We start from the raw sequence: 20,509 nt of genomic DNA, 5'->3' as shown, positions 1-20,509 counted from the left end.
TTTGCCAATATATAGTAGCTTATTGCTGGAAGGGTATGCTGGGACTTGTAGTTTCACAACACCTGGAGTGCCACAGTTTAGTCAAGCCTGCACTAGATGCAGAACATTTGACAGACTGTTCTACCTCTTCTTGTCACTTTTACCACCTGTAGCTGCTGGTTTCTTTAGTTGCGGCTTGTCTGGATCCTGGAATGTTGGGGGTACATTTTGAAAATTCCAACCAGCCCCGGCGTTAAATCAATAGGACCCACAATTAATACTTAGGCCTTCCTCCAGCCCCAACATTAAAGTAATAGTATTCCCATTTAATAAACCTGTTTTCCTCCCTCCAGACAGCCCATGCAATAAATTAATCGCTTTTACGTATAATAAATATACCTATTTCCTGCAACCGTCACTACCATTATATAATTCATATTCACATTTAATAAATAGACCTCTTGCTCCTCAAACTCAGCCCCACATTCAATTAATAGCCCCCAAACCACCCCATCTTAAATTAATAGTCCCGACTATAAAATTAAATTGCCCCACCTTCACCCTACAAACAAAATTGCACCCATTATTTAGCCACCACCTACCACACACACATTACATTGCCACAAGTCCACTGTGCCATCACACACACATTACTGTGCCCCTTAATCACCATGCTGTGCCTCCTTATGATCACACTGCGCCCACCATGCTGCTTTTGCTCCCTCCTTCTCCTGGCCCCCCTTCATCACCCTGTGCCATACTGCTTTGGCCCCCCTTCACACTCTGCCATGCTGCTTTGGCCCTCCCTTCTCCTGGCCCCCCTTCATTACCCTGTGCCATGCTGCTTTTTCTTCCCCCTTCATCACCCTGTGCCATGCTGCTTTTGTTCCCCCCTTCTCCTGGCCCCTCTACATCACCCTGTGACATGCTGCTTGGACCCCCCTTCACACTCTGCCATGCTGACCTGGCCCCCCTTCACACTCTGCCATGCTGACCTGACCCCCTTCACACTCTGCCATGCTGACCTGGCCCCCCATTCACACTCTGCCATGCTGACCTGGCCCCCCATTCACACTCTGCCATGCTGACCTGGCCCCCATTCACACTCTGCCATGCTGACCTGGCCCCCCTTCACACTCTGCCATGCTGACCTGGCCCCCCTTCACACTCTGCCATGCTGACCTGGCCCCCCTTTTACTCTCTGCCATGCTGACCTGGCTTCCCTTCACACTCTGCCATGCTGACCTGGCTTCCCTTCACACTCTGCCATGCTGACCTGGCTTCCCTTCACACTCTGCCATGCTGACCTGGCCTCCCTTCACACTCTGCCATGCTGACCTGGCCCCCCTTCACACTCTGCCATGCTGACCTGGCCCCCCTTCACACTCTGCCATGCTGACCTGGCCCCCCTTTTACTCTCTGCCATGCTGCCTTTGCCCCTTATCCCTCTTTCATCCTTGTCACAATTTCCCTCTTTCATGTCCCTCATTATTCTCTGCTCATTGATCTGTAAAAAAATAAAAATAAATGACAGGCTGGCTTGGGAGCGTACTTACTTACCTGTGCAAAGCTCCGGCGTCCTTTCTTCATGCTGCTCTGGGTGGCCGCGGCTGGATTAAAGGAACCTGAACTCTTCCTCACCTGTTGAAAATAAAAAAATACACTACCACGCAGGTGCAGAGAGCCGCGTCTGGGCTCTCTGCACCGCGCAGTAGTGTGGTTACACAAAGTCTGGTGTATCCTTCTGTATTTAATTATCGCAATATGATAAAAGATAATTATCTGCTTTCAGCAAATACCTAAGAATAATTGATCGATTTATCATATATTGGCTATTCATAGTTTTGCAGTGTATCACATTCTTTTCTTTAGGATTTTATAATGTCCTTTCTTTAAAAAAAAAAAAAAAAAAAAAGACAAATTATACTTTGGCATTTTAAATTTCCTCTTTACTGAGAGTGGTACAAAGGTAAGTAAAATGTCACACTGTCCATCATTATAATCTTGCTTTCAATTATATCCTTCAGCCATTTTTCTCTGAATCTTGTCTTGTCAGGTCTATAAGAGAAAATAAAACACAGATCAGAAACTGCAATTGGTACACATGCTCCCTCTCTGTGTAACCTAACTCCAATAAGAAAATAACAGAATGTTGTGCTTTTTCAGCCAGAACATGGAAACTTGAAGAAAAGGGGAGATTTGGGATGGGTTAATGAGTTATTAAAAATGACTATACTAGGGGGTATATTTCAATAAAGAAGGTTATATACCACCACACTAAGTATTCTTTTTTTATTGTTTCCTAATTATTATTTATACATTACTTATCCAGACTGATATTTATATCACTTATTATAATGGTGTCATATAGCTGGATTGGTGCACCTCTACATGTAAAATATGAAGTTTAGAAACACGTATATTGAAGAAGAACATGCTTAACAAGGGCACTCAGTAATAATATAATTCATTAAAATATACCTTTTATTGATTTCATTTAAAATATAGTATTCCCATCATAACCTAAATGTCGTAGGCAGCGAAATAATAAAAGAAGAAAAGAAGAAAACAAGTAATGAAAATAAAGATTAAAATAAAGATCTTAATGAAATGGCATTTGGTGCCAAGCCTCGCTATGTTATGTTATTATTGTATATTAAAATTAAATATCATTCATTATTGATACTCATGTAATATAAATCCAAAATTAACCAGAATATCAGTAAATAAATTCAGATTGCTGGATGACAAGGTTAATATTAATGCTGTTAATCATTGATGGAACTTATTTCTCCATTCTTATCATAATCAATAATACTTATGACATACTAGTATACCTATTATGAGGAATCAGTTGATGGAACTTATATTAAATTTTTTTATGTAACAAGTTCTCCTTAAAGGATAATGTTGGTTAATATCGTTTATTCAGTATGAGTTGTTACTTAGCAATCAAGACATTTAGGGGAGTATTCAATTGTTAGCGTTAACGGGAAAAAACGAGCGCTCAAAAAATCTTAGCGTTAATACGGTAATTACTCGCAAAATTTCAGCTCGCAGCCCCCTGAGCAGCGAGCTGAAATTCCGCGAGTAAACTACCGTATTAACGCTTTTCGAGCGCAATATTACCGTATAAACGGTAATATTTTTTGAGCGCTCGTTTTTTCCCGTTAACGCTAACAATTGAATACCCCCCTAAGTCTAGAGAGAACTAAGTTTCTCTTTACCACTTGTATAGTGCTGATTATCACTGGATAAATATCAGACCTAATTAACTCTCTGGTTTTAGGTGATATAAGTTTCTATTATAGTTGTCTCTTTATTCATAAGGTTTTCAGTTCAGAGTGTCTCTATACAATAGGAATGATGTTCCTCTAGTAATAGGATTATAATTTATTTCTCCATTCTTATCATCATGGTAATATTAGTCAGTCATTTAAGACTTATATCAGATTGATTGATACAATAACTGATTATCCTCAAAAAATTGTGTAGGTTTAGTGTTATTGATTAGATATAGACTGTTACTATTTATACAGCAATCTCAAAGTTATTGTAGCCTAGGGAAATTGAATTCCTGTGTCACTAATCCGATGCTAGATTTAATTATGTACACGCCATAGCTTAATCAACATTCTAGCATCAGGTGAACAGATTCTTTTTTCTTATTATCCCTTGGCCAATAGGATTTACAATTCAATACGTCTCTATAGATCCGATTATCATTATAGCTTAAGGAGGGTTAGATATCCTTTGTTATCACTTGTCCGGTGCTAGCAATTGGCATGTAAATATCATGGCTAGTAAACGCTCAGACGTCGGGTAATCTAAATCCCGCTGCCCCCTGCTAATATGATTTTCATATAATATGTCCCTATAGAGCAGTATCAGTGTCCCTCTGCATCACTATAGAGCGGTATCATGCCTCTCTGGTAATTGGATTATATTGTATCACAACAAATTATAAGGATAGCATGAGATCTTATTCTAACATAGCGAGGCGCACGCCGACGTGCGTTTCGCTGATAGTGGTGCCGCAGGGAATTTCTTGGATATCGGCTTTGCCAGGTCTCTTGGAATCCATCACATGAAAATCAACTCGGCAATCACTGTCTGCGGTCTGGATGGAGGTCCTCTACCCGGAAGCAGGATTTCCTCCACGACCCCGTCATTACAACTTACAGTGTGGTCTCTTCATTCCGAAACCCTGTCTCTCTATCTCATTAATTGCCCTTCTGTTCCCCTAATCCTGGGTCATCCCTGGCTCCACTTCCATAACCCAGTTATCGATTGACATCTAGGAGAAAATGTTCGCTGGAGTACCCATTGCTTTCAAAATTGTCTGACCTTGTCTCTCCGGTTTCTGGAGCCTCTATCGGAACAACTTCCTCCTGCTTACTGTGAATTCCAAGATGTGTTTTCCAAGAAAGTGGCCGATTTACTGCCTCCACACCGTGACCTTGATTGCGCCATTGATCTAGTACCAGGACCCAAATTGCCCAAAAGGAAGGTTATACTCCCTTTCTGGCCCTAAGACTAAGGCAATGCAGGATTACGTGGAGGAAAATTTATTGAAAGGGTTTATTAGACCTTCAAAATCTCCAGTGGGAGCAGAGTGTTTCTTCGTGTCAAAAAAATATGGTAGTCTCCGCCCGTGCATTGATTTCTGCGACTTGAACAAGATCACCATTAAAAATACATACCCGCTTCCACTCATATCAGTCCTGTTCGACCAGCTGAGGGATGCTACCATTTATTAGAGATGGGCGGTACTCTCCCGCCCGTTCGGATTTGAAATCGAGGCAAAACGTCATTGTGAAGTATTCGTTTTTCAGAGCGAGATTTGAAAAGCATAAATACCAGCCTCCACAGCAATCCATCGCCATTTGACAGAGGGAAAAAGCAGGGTTAGGTCCCACTGGCTATATCAGCGCAGGGACAGTGCAGTAATTGGACACATTATTGTTTGTATTCAATACCATTGTAATCTTAATACCAGTTGTTACAGCAGTAAGAGGAGAAGAGAGGAGGTTTTTTTTTGTTCAGTTTCTGCCACTCCAAGTGCTGTTGGGGTGTCCTCCATTCTTTTGAATACACTTTTCTGCCTGTCAAAAAAGTCCTATTTGGCAGCAGTGTAAAAAAAAATATATTTAGCACTCCCAATTGCTTTTGGGGTGTCCCCCATTCGTTTGAATACATTTTTCTGCCTGTCAAAAAAGCCCTATTTGGCAGCAGTGTCAAAAAAATATATTTAGCACTCCCAATTGCTTTTGGGGTGTCCCCCATTCTTTTGAATACATTTTTCTGCCTGTCAAAAAAGTCCTATTTGGCAGCAGTATCTAAAACAATTTGTAGCACTACAAGTGCTTTGGGCTCAGAATGGACTCAAAGCAGTCCACATATGAGCAGAATCAGCAACCAGGTTCTGTCAACAGTCCTGATGGTAGTGTTCCTAGTACGTCATCCGGGAAAGGCGATGTCAAAGTACACCGTCTTTTTAAATCAGGAAAAAAAACTCACACCAAAAAAAATAATATACCGTGTTGAAGCGAAAAAAAAGTGTAACTGAGGAAAAGTTAAGTGCCGATAAAAAAAAAATGGCCAACATGCCATTCTACACACACAGTGGCAAAAAGAGAATGAGGCCTTCGCCTTTCTCTATTAGTGGCAGATCCAAAAATGTTACCGAGCCTACAAGTGGTGCACAACTACTGTTACGCGTCAAAGCCAAGCTGCAAGATAATAGTAAGGCATTAGAGGATAATGTTTGCTCTGAATCAGAAATGACAAGAATCCCTGTGGAGAGTCCATCCAACAGTGGGATGTCTAATCGTGAGCATTCTGATAATGTACCCATAAAGAAGGGCCCTTTCAGCAGTTCTGCTGATTTGTGCCTGAACAGCCCGAGTGTAGCCGGTGATACACAAATTGAGGATGCCACTTTGGAAATAGAAGAGGATGAGGGGGAGATTTGTGGAGGTGTCGAGGGCGCTAATGAGGATGTTGATGGGGATGAGGTTGTTTGTGTCAGTCCTGCACCAGTGGCAGCAGTTCTGGCACGTGACAAGAAAAAGGCCATTGTCATACCAGTCCATCCTCACTTGGTGATACACCAAGTGAGGATGACACTTTGTCTTTAGAAGAGGATGTGGGGGAGATTTGGGTATCCGACGATGAGGATGCGGTTGATTGTGTTAGTCCTGCAGCAGTGTGGCTCCAGTGGCAGGTGGGGTTCTGGCACCAATATGCACTTTCCAAACACAAGCAGGGATGACGCAGGGGACAGAGCACAACAGTTTAACATCTGGGCTGGTTTGAAAGATTTTTTTTAAAAATGTGTGACCTCCAACCAATCCTACTATTAACATGCAAAGGATGGTGGAGGGCCTATCAGGGATTAAACTGTATTTTTACTAATTTGCACTCATAAGGTTTGGGTGTAATATACACCCAAAGACGAGTGCCCAATTTCTAAGAGTCATTAATGAAGAGGAAGACAAGCAGGCTTGTCTATAGAATTTGCAAGACCAAGTAATTTGAATTCCAAAAGTGGTGCACAACTACTGTTACGTGTGAAAGCCGAGCTGCAAGAAAACACTAAGTCCAATCCCTGTGGAGAGTCCATCCAACAGTGGGATGTCTAATCATGAGCATTCTGATAATGTACCCATAAAGAAGGGCCCTTTCAGCAGTTCTGCTGATTTGTGCCTGAACAGCCCGAGTTTAGCCGGTGATACACAAATTGAGGATGCCACTTTGGAATTAAAAGAGGATGAGGGGGAGATTTGTGTAGGCGACGAGGGCGCTAATGATGATGTGGATGATTAGGATGCAGACGGATACCAAACTGCCTTTGTCCATTTCTTTTAATATTCTAATTCTACAGTCTATGCAAGCTGCTTCTTTTCTATTTTATTACAAGTGGATGGGGGGGGGGTCTGATGCAGACAGATACCGAACTGCCTTTGTCCATTTCTTTTAATATTCTAATTCTACAGTCTATGCAGGCTGCTTCTTTTCTATTTTAATACAAGTGGATGGGGAGGGGGGTCTGGTGCAGACAGATACCAAACTGCCTATGTCCATTTCTTTTAATATTCTAATTCTACAGTCTATGCAGGCTGCTTTTTTCTATTCAACTACAAGTGGAGGTCGGGGGGGGGGGGGGTCATAGACAGCCCCCAAACTACCTTGGTCCATTTATTTTTTATATTGTTCAGTCTATCCAGGCTGCTTTTCTTCTATTCAACTACAAGAGGAGGGCGGGGGGTTTCATAGACAGCCACCAAACTACCTTGGTCCATTTATTTTTTATATTGTTCAGTCTACCCAGGCTGCTTTTTTTCTATTCAACTACAATTGGAGGGCGGGGGGGCTATAGAGACAGAAACCAAACTGCCTTGGTCCATTTCTTTAGATATTTAACTATAAGTGTAGAGTGTAATATACACCCAAACACTATGGCTGCATTGCCAATATGCATAGATGGAGAGGAAGACAATCTGGTTTGTGTGTAGAATTAATGAAGGCCTACCTACCAGGAATTAAACTGGTTTTTTTTTGATAATTTATTAGCTTTACAATTACATTACTTATCCAAGAAACAGGTGGAGCACTAAATTTGGTTATTTTACGCCCAAAAACATTGTTTTTCCAACAAAATAGCAAAACAAAACCAAAACCAAAACACGCAATGGCGGTTTTGCAAAACCAAACGGTAATCCAGATCCAAAACCAAAACCAAAACATGGGGGTCAGTGAGCATCTCTACTATTTATACCAAGATTGACCTTTGGGGCGCTTACAACCTCATACGCATCAGAGAAGGCGATGAGTGGAAAACGGGGTTCAACACTCAATCTGGCCATTATGAGTATTTGGACATGCCTGTGTAATGCGCCTGCTGTCTTTCAAGATCTTATTAATGAGATTCTACATGATTTCCTTGGACAATGCATGGTAGCTTATCTGGATGACATTCCCTACCACATTGGGATATGTAATAGTCCCTGTAAGGACTATCTATGAGCAATAAAACCTATTCTTCCTACAAATTCCTGCATAATGCCTATTATCTTCTGTAATACTGTGACCTACAGATAAGAGCTGACTCTCTAATCCTGCTATCCTACAGTCCTGATCCAAAGGAAGCGGTCAGGAGGAAACAGCCACAGTCACCAACAAGAAGATGCTGCAATAGCTCTACACAACCCCAGATATGAGTGGTTACAGGTGATGGTGATGGAACCTGGTGGTGGCAGCGATTAATCTACTGTAACTAGTGTGCTGTTGGTGGGTGTCTGGTGGCTGAGTTACACCAGTAGGAGCAAACAGTAACTGCAGCTTACTAATGGTAAAAGGGAACCACAAGAGGAACTTCCTCATCCTGCTGCTCCTTAACATTCATTGCTTCCACCTTTTTCTCATCTATCTCCACATCCACCACTGAAAAGCATTTATTATTACTGTACATGAAAGCATACATTATTTTTGTTTCTCTGAAAGTCTCAAAACAATAGAAAAAAGATGATCCTAAATTGATTGGTTGTAGGGCAGAAAGGAACATTTCCTAGTAATTACTTACTTCACAGCGGATGGACCGCGACAGTCGTCTTAGGTATCTGTAAACAAAACACATATGTTGATACATGAAGGACGATTTTGTTTTGCACCATTTAGAAACTTTTCTATAGACTGCACAGTTATCACTCTGCAGAAAAGGCACTTTTCTGTGTAAATGTACTGCATAGCAGCCAATTCATGACTCCCCTGCACACTGTCCCCCTTCAAAACACATACTCTGTCCACCTTTCTGCACGCTGTAGCCCTCAAAATACACTCTGCCCCCCTTTCTGCATAAACACACGCTTTATCCCCCCTTTCTGCATAAACACACACTCTGTCCCCCCTTTCTGCATAAACACACACTCTGTCCCCCCTTCCTGCATAAACACACAATCTGTCCCCTCATTCTGCATAAACACACACTCTGTCCCCCTTAAAATACTCTGTCCTCCCTTTCTGCATAAACACACACTCTGTCCCCCCATTCTGCATAAACACACACTCTGTCCCCCCATTCTGCATAAACACACACTCTGTCCCCCCTTTCTGCATAAACACACACTCTGTCCCCCCATTCTGCATAAACACACACTCTGTCCCCCCATTCTGCATAAACACACACTCTGTCCGCCCTTTCTGCATAAACACATACTCTGTCTCCCTTTTCTGCATAAACAGACATTTACTTACCTGTCCTCTCTTTCTCCAGCAGTCAGCTCTTTGTTCTGCAGCTAATCACTGACACAGTCGGCACGTGATGATGACATCACGCCCAACTGCCAGTGAGGAGGGAGGGGAGGGGAGGGGAGGAGACGGGAGAGAGGGACCGTGTGTAGGAGAGGGGAGGGGTGCTCTGTGTGCAGGGGGAATCAATAGTAAAAACGAAAAAAAAAAAAGTTAAAAAAGATCTTACATGCTGCCGGCTTTACGCCCCCCCCAGGTCCCAGCGCCCCCTGATCAGCCTATTGAATAATCAGGCCATGGTGGACAGTGTGCAAGCCCTAACAAGAGATTACTGTATATGGCTATCCACGACCCCTTAACACCCTCAGACATAACCAACTATCTAGCAGCTCTGAAACTTCCAGCTCGTAGTCCAGTCCAAGCCCACATGTTATTTGGACCTATTACAAGTCAAGAACTACTATTGGTAAAGACAACAGTACCCCATCGGGTATCAGCCATGGGCTTCATAGGTTCACCTTGAAATACTACATTTTATTACAGAAACAGCTACTTCCACTAATGGCCAAGCATTCAATAATAACCTGCAGACCTCAATGAGTACCAGACATTAGCAAAAGTACACAAACAATATACTAATTACACATTTATTAAACACCATAGACCTTATACTATTTAAGTGGGGACAAAAACCGCCCCCATGAAGATGGAGAGGAATATCAAAGTAGCTTTCACCATGTGCTCACATGTAGGGTAACACACATACATTTTCTAATGTATGGGGCCTCTAGCTCAAGTATACATACCAAATTATTTCGGGGGGGTGTTAACTACCTGATTTACTGAACAAATGTAAGAATAAACAATATACTTTGCCTTATAAATGAAACGTTTTGCTCGTTCTCATGTTTTCTATACTGTATTTTTCAAGGCATAGTAAACGTTGCATTGTTAACTTGCAGTGATAACAATGCTGCCTATGGATGTGTTTAAAGAAGACTTCACAACTGAAAAGCCTTTATTATTATTATTACACATGAAAGCATATAATAGTTTGATGGATGCTAAGGCAGAAAAGACTATCCTGGTAAGAGTTACTTACTCCAGCACTCTTAGCAAGAGAGTAAAAATTCTGTTGGTCCGGAATATTGGTCGTCTGCAAGCAAACAAAACACATATGTTGATACATGAAGGCAGGGTTTTGCTTTTACACCAATTTGTAAGGTTCTTATGGAACTGCAGTATTCTCACTCAGAAGAAAAGGCGCTTCTGTGTGTAAGTGTATTGTGTATGTGTTTGAATGTTAATAGTTGATGAAGTAGAAATAGTGGCCACATAGGCGCTTTGTAGAATATACTCTTCCCACGATGTATAATGTACAGCACATGAAAGAGGAACTTTATATTCTGATTATCAGGGACAATTATTATTTTGTGCAACTTTTTGTGCAATTTTGCTATGTGCTTGCTAGGAATTAATTATCTGATTACATAATTTCATAATTAATATGTCAGACAGGATAGTTGGTTTTAATGCAATTTAATCAGCTGCAGTGAGCTTTACTCTCTAAATGATTGGCTGGTAATTATTATTATTTCTTATCTACAGAATAATGTGTGGACATGTTAAACAGCTCTTTACCGAGAATGTTTCCTCACTCACACTAGTCTCTCCCAAGTGGAGCTTATAGAGTAAACTTTCTACCACATAAACACACCATTTTGTCCAAAGCTAATTAACCTACCAGTATATTTTGGACTGAGGGAGGAAAGAGGAGCACACAAAGGACTCCCACGGAAACATGAGGAGAACATACAAACTCCACACATATAGTGCTCTGATTAGAATTAAACTCCTGTCCCCAGTTCAGTGAGACACCTGTGCTAAGCATTGTGCTGACCTCTATTGTATTGAAGTGGTTATTAGATTGCAAATATTGCAGCACTTTCAGTTTATTAGTAGTGCCTTCTGATTTAGGGAGCGCTCACCAAGGCCTGATTTTCAGAATTTTGGGACTGTCCCGATAAAATCAGAACAATTGGGGGGAGGGGGTAAGATCTTGTCAAAAATTGTTTGTGGATAGATCAAACAGGTAACTCCAGCCATGAGAGCATCATATCATTTATAAGAAAGCTCCAAAGATCTATGTTTTGTTGCATAGTTGACGCTGACTTTGAAAACAGTGGAAGAGATATAGTGGGTGCAGGGGTGTGAGCGCTACAGGGGTCAGAGGCGCGGCAATGACAAGTCGCTCCCCCCTCTGAGGTGCCAGCACCCCATCCACAAGACCTCTGTGTGTGTATGTATTTGTGGTAGGAAATTAGATAGATAGATTGTAAGCTCCACTGGGGCGGGACTGATCTGAATGATTAAATCATCTCTGTAAAACACTGCATAATATCTAAGCACTATATAAAGATAATGGTAAATAAATAATATAATTAATTCATGTAGTGTGTTGTAAGTTTTCTAGACATGAAATGTTAAATTTTTAAGATGCAATAATGTAATTACCCGGCCTCTTGGCTGTCCTCTGAAAAACAAAATGTTTAGAATAAGTTAATAGCCACGTATAAACCAAAACTGATTTATTAATGTTAGTGTAACAGCAGCATACCACATTAGTACATAACCACATGCCTATTACTTCAATGCTGATATCATTCTGAAAGTTAAAGAAAAATGGGTAAGTAGAGAACAAACATAAATATTTAAAGACATGAAATACATTTCACTATTTTCATGTGTTTTGCTGATAAATAACTTACAGAGGTTACACGTTCTTCCACATCGCTACAAACAGAAAGTACAGAATGTTAGAACGTACAGAAGTCACATCACATATATGGTAACTTATAGTTGTTAGTGCTGTTTAGCTGCATTGGGTTTGTAACAACTGCAGCACTGTAATCAATGGGAAAGGAGAGATGGGCATTGCTACACCATGTGTAGTAATGGTCATTCCAATCAATCTAATTATTTACCCAGTCAAACAGAAATGATCTAGTTCATTAACAAGGTGGACTGAAAGTAACAATTAATGTATATGCAAACTGTGGCAAAGAGGCTTATTTGCCACACCTCTCCTATAGGGAAACAGATGAAAACCCGGCTAGTCTCCAGGACAGGGTTAAATTCCCTCTGGGTACTTGTTTAGCACACACACACACAGGTGTACCACATTGGTGTATTAATTGGTTTGTTGTGTTGTTACTCGTTTGTAGTGCTAGTATGGAAGATAAAAACACTGTTTGAATTTCTGGGCAGGCCCACCAATGCCAGCTAGTGGCCGGATAGTACTGAGGGAACTACTGTTTAGCCAGACGTAGGGTTGTGGGAGAATTGTGATGCTTTACTGGAAATGTCTGTTGTAACCACCGCTGAAACTGTTCAAGCCATCCTGACAACTGCCAATAAGCAGTGAAATGGCTCAGCCAAGTTGTGTAATATGTCCATTTGTGTTTATGCGTAGTACTATTTCATGCAAAATATACTACGTATACGGACAATTCACATCATTCAGGCCCCACCCTGCTATGCAAGGACGTGAGACGTCACAGAACTGTGGGCCAGACAACGTGAATTGCAGCATCAAGAAGAAATAGGGTAATGCGATATTGTATTTCCTACTAACACAGTTATTCTACTTCTCTATGCTTTTTCTACGCTAATGTCGGTCATAAGTATAGACACTTGTGTGCCTGACATCTGGTGCTAATGTTACTAGGAGTTGGTCGCATCTTGAGATGAACATATGTACATAAACAGTGTATGCAGATAGTAGTGTGCACCTAGCCAATATGACACTGGACATAATGATAACACATGATAAAATTGTATGAGTTCAATTCCTGACCATGGCCTTATCTGTGAGGATTTTGTATGTTCTCCCCCTGTTTGCGTGGGTTTCCTCCAGGTGCTCCGGTTTCCTTCCACACTCCAAAAAATACTGGTAGGTTAATTGGGTGCTAACAAATTGACCCTAGTCTGTCTGTCTGTGTGTGTGTATGTGTGTGTGTGTCTGTCTGTGTGTGGGTGTTAGGGAATTTAGACTGTAAGGCCCAATAGGGCAGGGACTGATGTGAGCGAGTTCTCTGTACAGCGCTGCAGAATTAGTGGCGCTAAATAAATAAATGGTAATAATAATAATAATAATAAACTAATTTGCACCCTTTGCTTTGTAACATGGTTTGTCCAAGAGAAGTGGGTCTGAGAACGTGAATTGCAGCATCAAGAAGAAATAGAGTAATGCGATATTGTATTTCCTACTAACACAGTCATTCTACTTCTCTACGCTTTTTCTACGCTAATGTCGGTCATAAGTATAGACACTTGTGTGCCTGACATCTGGTGCTAATGTTACTAGGAGTTGGTCGTATCTTGAGATGAACATATGTACATAAACAGTGTATGCAAATAGAAATGTGCACCTAGCCAATATGACACTGAACAAAATGATAACATATAATAACATGGTATTATCATTTAAATGCCCATCTTAAATACATACTTATTTATACTGTATACGGCATTAGAACTGAACCCTGAATATAAACTCAGGGTGTACAACAATCATTGGTCAATAGTATAAACCAGCGACTCTCTCAGGGATAAATCGACAAAAATTTAGAATTTTGGCAGCTATCGTATTGTACTCTGTATTCTTATACATTAAGGGCCTGATTCCTTAGGGAAAGTAAAGCAAAAAAAGGAGTAACCTTGCACCTTGGCAAAAACATGTTGCATTGGAGGGGAGGTAAATTTAAAATGTGGGGACAGATTTATAGTTGGGGTAGGGCATGTCCTGGATAAACTTTAAATTCCAGTATAAAAATAAAGCTATCAAGTATTTGTGTGCTACATGAAAAAACAGCCAGTATTTAACTTATTTGCAAAATAATAAACTAATTTGCACCCCTTGCTTTGTAACATGGTTTGTCCAGGAGAAACTGTACTTGTGACAGGATGGACCTCCTATGCCTCCCTATCCGTGTTTACTGGGCACTGGCTGGGCTTGCCTTGGCACCGTCTCCTATCTGTGTCCCAATTGCACCCCTCTATTCACAGTAGGTGGGGCATGCTACTTCCACCACTAGGCTCCTTCACCGGCGCCTAGAGTCGCTTCCTGCTGGGTAGCTTTTGCTGCTACTGTACCCCCTTGCTGGGCACCTGGGCTGGTACCCCTGACCTCTTCCTTTAGATCAGGGTTCAGGGTGGATGGTTCCCCCTGGCCTATCCCACTGGCCATTGCTGCTAGGTAGCGGGCAGAGTGTTGGTACTGAGATAAGGATTTTTCCAAAGGCGCCAAAATGATTGTGTATAGACACTAATTGGTTTAAATTATAGTATATTTAAACAACAATTCCAAATCAGTGCACTGATAACACAACAACCAATAGTGTCATAAATGATTACAGTAAACATATTATGCTAATAGCATGTATGTACATAGATCGTAAAGTTACAGTTCATGGTGAATTGAATCATTTGTAAACAAAGTCCATTGATTCAGTATACAATGATAATCCACGAATAATGTCTGAAGTTCTCGAGGCAGATGATATTCCAGTATTGACAGTGTTGCCTTTGGCTATATATAGGACCAAGATCCTCTAGTGTACAGTATCTCTGGTTCCAGAGCTTAATGCCAATATTAAGAGGGTTTTCCAATAGCACAGTGAAGGCTTCTGTATACTCAAACCGAGTTATCACTTTAAAGCGCACTTGAGACTTCTATACAGTGTTCATAATTTGAAAGGGGAAAGGATCGCTTACCCGATCATGTGATCTTATCCACAGTGCTGATCCGTAGTATCCCCGCAGGGCTCTCCGGCTGTATAGTTCTGGATGCTGTTGTAGAGACACGGCCGCGTCGTCTATCCCACGCTTGCACACTCTGCGGTTAGGAGTTCCAAGGTATAAATGTTCTCCGTATTTGCAGAGGAAACGGGCAGATAGTAGCGTGTATCGTGCAGTAGTGTCTGTTCCTACGCGTTTCGCCGGTCTGGCTTCGTCAGGGACAGAGTGTTGGTACTGGAATGCTGGGTCCAGTGGCGGATCTACCATTGGTGCAGCAGGTGCGGTGCACTGGGCCCATGGAGAAAATAGGGCCCACTGCACGGGGAACTAGTAAGCTGTGGGCCCCCATTCCCTCCTCCCCGCTTCCCTGCAGCAGGGCCCACAGCTCACTAGTCCCGCTTCTAGCTGGGTCCCAACTTCAGAACAGCCGGATAACGGATTAGATTGTTCTAATCTGTAGCTCACAGGAATTACAGTAATTTTTCCTACCTGATCCAGCCACAGTACTCCTTTTTTGTCTTACTTTCTTTTATTAATAATGCCCTGCATTGTGATCATACTGGGCAGGGGAAATACTGCAGAGCACACATACTACATAGTTCCTCATGTTGTCTCTGTGTAGGACATTCGGTCAATGGCTAGACATTCATTTGTTAGAATATTCAATTGTAGACAGTATTATTAGGTCGATAAATTGAATGATGATAGCATTATAAAATGTCATCCAAAATAAAAGATACAAACAATAGAGTACACCATTATTTTGTCAGAAAAAAATCAACTAGTGTAAGAATATGCTAATGTTAATGTGGTTTTCCCATATATGAAATGTCCAAGTAGTAAAATATAATAACATAATTACTGTTTTTCAGGTCTTATCTCTGAAAAACAAAATGAATAATTTAGAATATATTTACTGAAAACATTTGAATAAAATCAATGTGATTTAGTAATGTTACTGACATAAATGTTTATTCTGGTATTCTAAAACGTGTAACATTGATCTTATATTATACACTTTTTACTGTGTTGTGTTATGTGTTAAATGTCATTTTTTTGCTGATGAGCTTACATAAATATCTATTTCCACTATTGTGGAGTGCCTCTCTTTATACCTCAGGAGAACCCCCATGACATTAGGTATTATACTATATTTTATGCCTATTTTTCATTTTTAGATTATCAGCAGCGCAACCCTTATTTTGTGTTTTTTGTGTATGATTACTATTGGTGGCTGGTAGCAATCCACCATGGGTTTACAGCAGCTGAGGAGTCTAACTATTATTGGTGTCTCCTTTCTACCTTTTCCCTTCACATCTAAATTTATCATTAGGAGTCATCACCGGGTGGTCTCTAGTGTGCGCCATTAACCCCTAGTGGGTTCCTTGTTTTGACATAAACTAGTGTAACACACCCTAACAGAACGTACCTTTAAAAAATATGGTGCTCACATATAAAAGTAAGAAAAAATGAGTAACTACAGAATGAACATAAATACTTAAACATGTAAACTACCTTTCACCATTCCCGTATGTTATATGTTAAATAACTTACATGAGGCACTTTATCTATTTTTTCCTGCACACTACAAATAAAAAATGCAGAATGTTATCACATACAGAAAGTCACAGCACATATATGGATGACCTTATGGGGTTTTGCCCTATGTGGATGCATTGAGTGTTCGGGGTAAGGGGGGTTTATTATAATTGCAGTACTCCAATCGGTAAGGATGTGCATCGCAATAGAGTAGGATGTTCTTTGCATAAGTAATCAGTTTAAAAATGACCAAACACATTAAACAGGAAACATATGTCGGGAGAAGTGGCCAAGCAGTATGGGAAAAGGGGTTCTGGTACTCGGATAGTTATAGGTATAAATGTCTGAGATGTTGTGGGTTTATGAGGAACATGTGGGCATTGGAAGGTAAAAATTAAGTTGGCTAATAATTAGGTTACTCACGGACAAGATACATATCAATACAAGATGGGAAAAGGATGGAGATGGTAAATAGCAAATTTCTTTTCGGTTTTGTCACGAGCCGCGGCGGTACGCCGCATTCTGGTGGGATCTAGCAGCCGGGAACGTGCTCTAGTTCTATGCTCTGTTATTATTCTTTGGGATTATCCTTTTGGCATAGATGTAGGAGGGTGTAGGGACATCCTCCAACTCCAAGGGCGGCTCCCATATGATTTAAACTGGTTCATTTATATTTTTATACATGCTTCCTGGTTATGTTATTACCTATGCTAGGTCTAGCTAGTAATTAATTAACTGCCTTCTGAGGCTGATTGTCAGCCCTGTCCTCCTCTGTCCTGATTGGCTCTTAATACTATTTAAGGCAGTGAGGTCTGAGCCTCACTGCCGGTTATAGCGTTCTGTTCCAGTACTGCTGCCAGCTCCTGTTTCTGTCTTTGGTGTTGAAACCTGTGATTGATTACCCGTGTATGACTTTTGCCTGTTCCTGGATTCTGAACCTATGCTTCTGACCCTGATCTATTGCCTGTACCCGGATTCTGAACCTCTGCTAGTGACCCTGACCTATCGCCTGTCCCTGGATCCTGAACCTGTGCCTGTGACCTTGACCCTTCTGCCTGTACCTGACATTCTCTCTTGTGCTCTGTCCAATCCGCTTATCTCTGGCCTGCCGCTACTCCGTGTGCTACCTCCTGTACCTGTGCGCTACCGTGTTAGCATAAACTCATACTACTCTGAGCATAAGACCTGGGGGCATCCGAGTACTTGTGAGCATGACCAGTCTCTACGGGAAAGGCGGCTGCTAAAGGTGAAGACCTCTTCTACCTGTTCTATGAGTTTATGCCACACCGGTGGCCATAACAGGTATTAACCAGTATCACTTTATTACAACTAAACCATATAATACAGATATTATCATTAACCAATAAAGCAATTACTAGCAATATAGTAGAGAAAAACAAACCATTACTACTGTTAAACATTAATAGACCTCTGTGTAGGGTGGAACATCAATGAGATGTCTACATCTGGGGATTCACCACTAATTGCCACTGATGTGTTGGCACAAGAAAGAGATCTTGTGTTAAATATGTTAATCATGCCTCACATAGTATACTGCATACTGTACAGTAGGCCCACCAAAATGCCCCTCCTGAGATGGTATAGATTGATAATTAATATTTGCAGCAATTGTCTTACACCCATGGTCCTCACTTTTGCCCATACTTGACTTCTCTCGCGAAAGGTCCAGGTGGTTCCAGATTTTAAGGCAGTCAGTGGACTCTCTAAGAGCACACTCCCTCCCGGGTGCTGTGCAGAGGCGGGGCTTTTGACACTATTAGCATGATTATGCACCACCCCTGATGAGAAATTGCTGCAAATAGCGGCATTGAATGACAGGGGACAGGGCCATGGTAACAAGATTGTGTCACCACGCCATCTCCCCAATTGTCACCTGACATCAAAGCGGGGAGACTGGAAAGTTGGCAACTATGCTTTTGTTTGAGCATCACTTTAGGAAATGGAACATCCAATAACCCTGTATCTTAATCATCCTGTAAGGATGAATAATATGTCATAATGCCAAGAAAACTATCTATTCATGGTACATATGTGTCTGCAGATTTTCTCTCATATTTAGTAATGTCGACTCTGTTAGACAAAAGAAAAAAGTTTTAAAAAAAATCTTCAAACATGTAAAAAAATGTTAAAGAAGCTTTCCAACTTCTAATTACTTTAAGTTGCTTGCATAATTTTCAACATTTACTATATACATTGTTTATTTTTCTGCCTTTAGTCTGTACCCTTGAGCCATATCTGACACTGAACATAATGATAACTCATAATAACATGGTATTATCATTTAAATGCCCACCTTAAATACATACTTATTTATACTGTATACAGCATTAGAACTGTACCCTGAATATAAACTCAGGGTGTACAACAATCATTGGTCAATAGTATAAACCAGCGACTCTCTCAGGGATAAATCGACAAAATCTAGAATTTTGGCAGCTATACTATTGTACTCTGTATTCTTATACATTAAGGGCCTGATTCCTTAGGGAAAGTAAAGCAAAAAAGGAGTAACCTTGCACCTTGGCAAAAACATGTTGCATTGGAGGGGAGGTAAATTTAAAATGTGGGGACAGATTTATAGTTGGAGTAGGGCATGTCCTGGATAAACTTTAAATTTTGGTATAAAAATAAAGCTATCAAGTATTTGTGTGCTATATGAAAAAACAGCCAGTATTTAACTTATATGCAAAATAATAAACTAATTTGCACCCCTTGCTTTGTAACATGGTTTGTCCAGGAGAAACTGTACTTGTGACTGGATGGACCTCCTATGCCTCCCTATCCGTGTTTACTGGGGACTGGCTGGGCTTGCCTTGGCACCATCTCCTATCTGTGTCCCAATTATTCGCAGTAGGTGGGGCATGCTGCTTCCACCACTAGGCTCCTACACCGGCGCCTAAAGTTGCTTCCTTCTGGGTAGCTTTTGCTGCTACTGTACCCCCTCGCTGGGCACCTAGGCTGGTACCAGTTACCTCTTCCTTTAGATCAGGGTTCAGGGTGGATGGTTCCCCCTGGCCTATCACACTGGCCATTGCTGCTAGGTAGCGGGCAGTGCATTGGTACTGGAATGCTGGGCCCAGTGGCGGATCTACCATTGGTGCAACAGGTGTGGTGCACCGGGCCCATGGAGATAATAGGGCCCGCTGCATGGTGAACTAGTAAGCTGTGGGCCCCCATTCCCTCCTCCCCGCTTCCCTGCAGCAGCACCCACAGCTCACTAGTCCCGCCTCTAGCTGGGTCCCAACTTCAGAACAGCCGGTAACGGATTAGATTGGTCTAATCTGTAGCTCACAGGAATTACTGTAAGTATTCCTACCTGATCCAGCCACAGTACTCCTTTTTTGTCTTACTTTCTTTTATTAATAATGCCCTGCATTGTGATCATACTGGGCAGGGGAAATACTGCAGAGCACACATACTACATAGTTCCTCATGTTGTCTCTGTGTAGGACATTCGGTCAATGGCTAAACATTCATTTGTTTGAATATTCAATTGTAGACAGTATTATTAGGTCGATAAATTGAATGATGATAGCATTATAAAATGTCATCCAAAATAAAAGATACAAACAATAGAGTACACCATTATTTTGTCAGAAAAAAAATCAACTAGTGTAAGAATATGCTAATGTTAATGTGGTTTTCCCATATATGAAATGTCCAAGTAGTAAAATATAATAACATAATTACCGGTTTTCAGGTCTTATCTCTGAAAAACAAAATTAATAATTTAGAATATATTTACTGAAAACATTTGTATAAAATCATTGTGATTTAGTAATGTTACTGACATAAACTAGTGTAACACACCCTAACACAACGTACCATTAACAAATATGGTGCTCACCTATAAAAGTAAGAAAAATTAGTAAGTACAGAATGAACATAAATACTTAAACATGTAAACTACCTTTCACCATTC

At 41.1% G+C, this 20,509-nt stretch overlaps 2 long non-coding RNA genes across 2 annotated transcripts in view; both read right to left on the bottom strand.

The window, feature by feature from the left end:
- Positions 1–20,434, bottom strand: part of LOC142101589 (uncharacterized) — a 63,011-nt gene extending 42,577 nt beyond the window's left edge. The window contains exons 1-2 of the long non-coding RNA XR_012679060.1: positions 20,413–20,434; positions 20,278–20,296 (exon numbers count right to left, since the gene is read on the bottom strand). This is a non-coding gene — a long non-coding RNA (uncharacterized LOC142101589). The remainder of the gene's footprint in view (positions 1–20,277; positions 20,297–20,412) is intronic.
- Positions 1,907–9,311, bottom strand: LOC142101588 (uncharacterized). Its single transcript, XR_012679059.1, has 3 exons — positions 9,235–9,311; positions 8,564–8,600; positions 1,907–2,037 (listed from the first exon to the last, which is right to left on the bottom strand). It is a non-coding gene; the product is annotated as an uncharacterized LOC142101588 (long non-coding RNA).
- Positions 20,435–20,509: the final 75 nt, after the last annotated feature.

This window comes from Mixophyes fleayi, chromosome 9, assembly GCF_038048845.1.
Source record: "Mixophyes fleayi isolate aMixFle1 chromosome 9, aMixFle1.hap1, whole genome shotgun sequence".
NCBI classification, from domain to species: domain Eukaryota; kingdom Metazoa; phylum Chordata; class Amphibia; order Anura; family Limnodynastidae; genus Mixophyes; species Mixophyes fleayi.
This window is presented reverse-complemented; position numbering and strand designations above follow the sequence as displayed.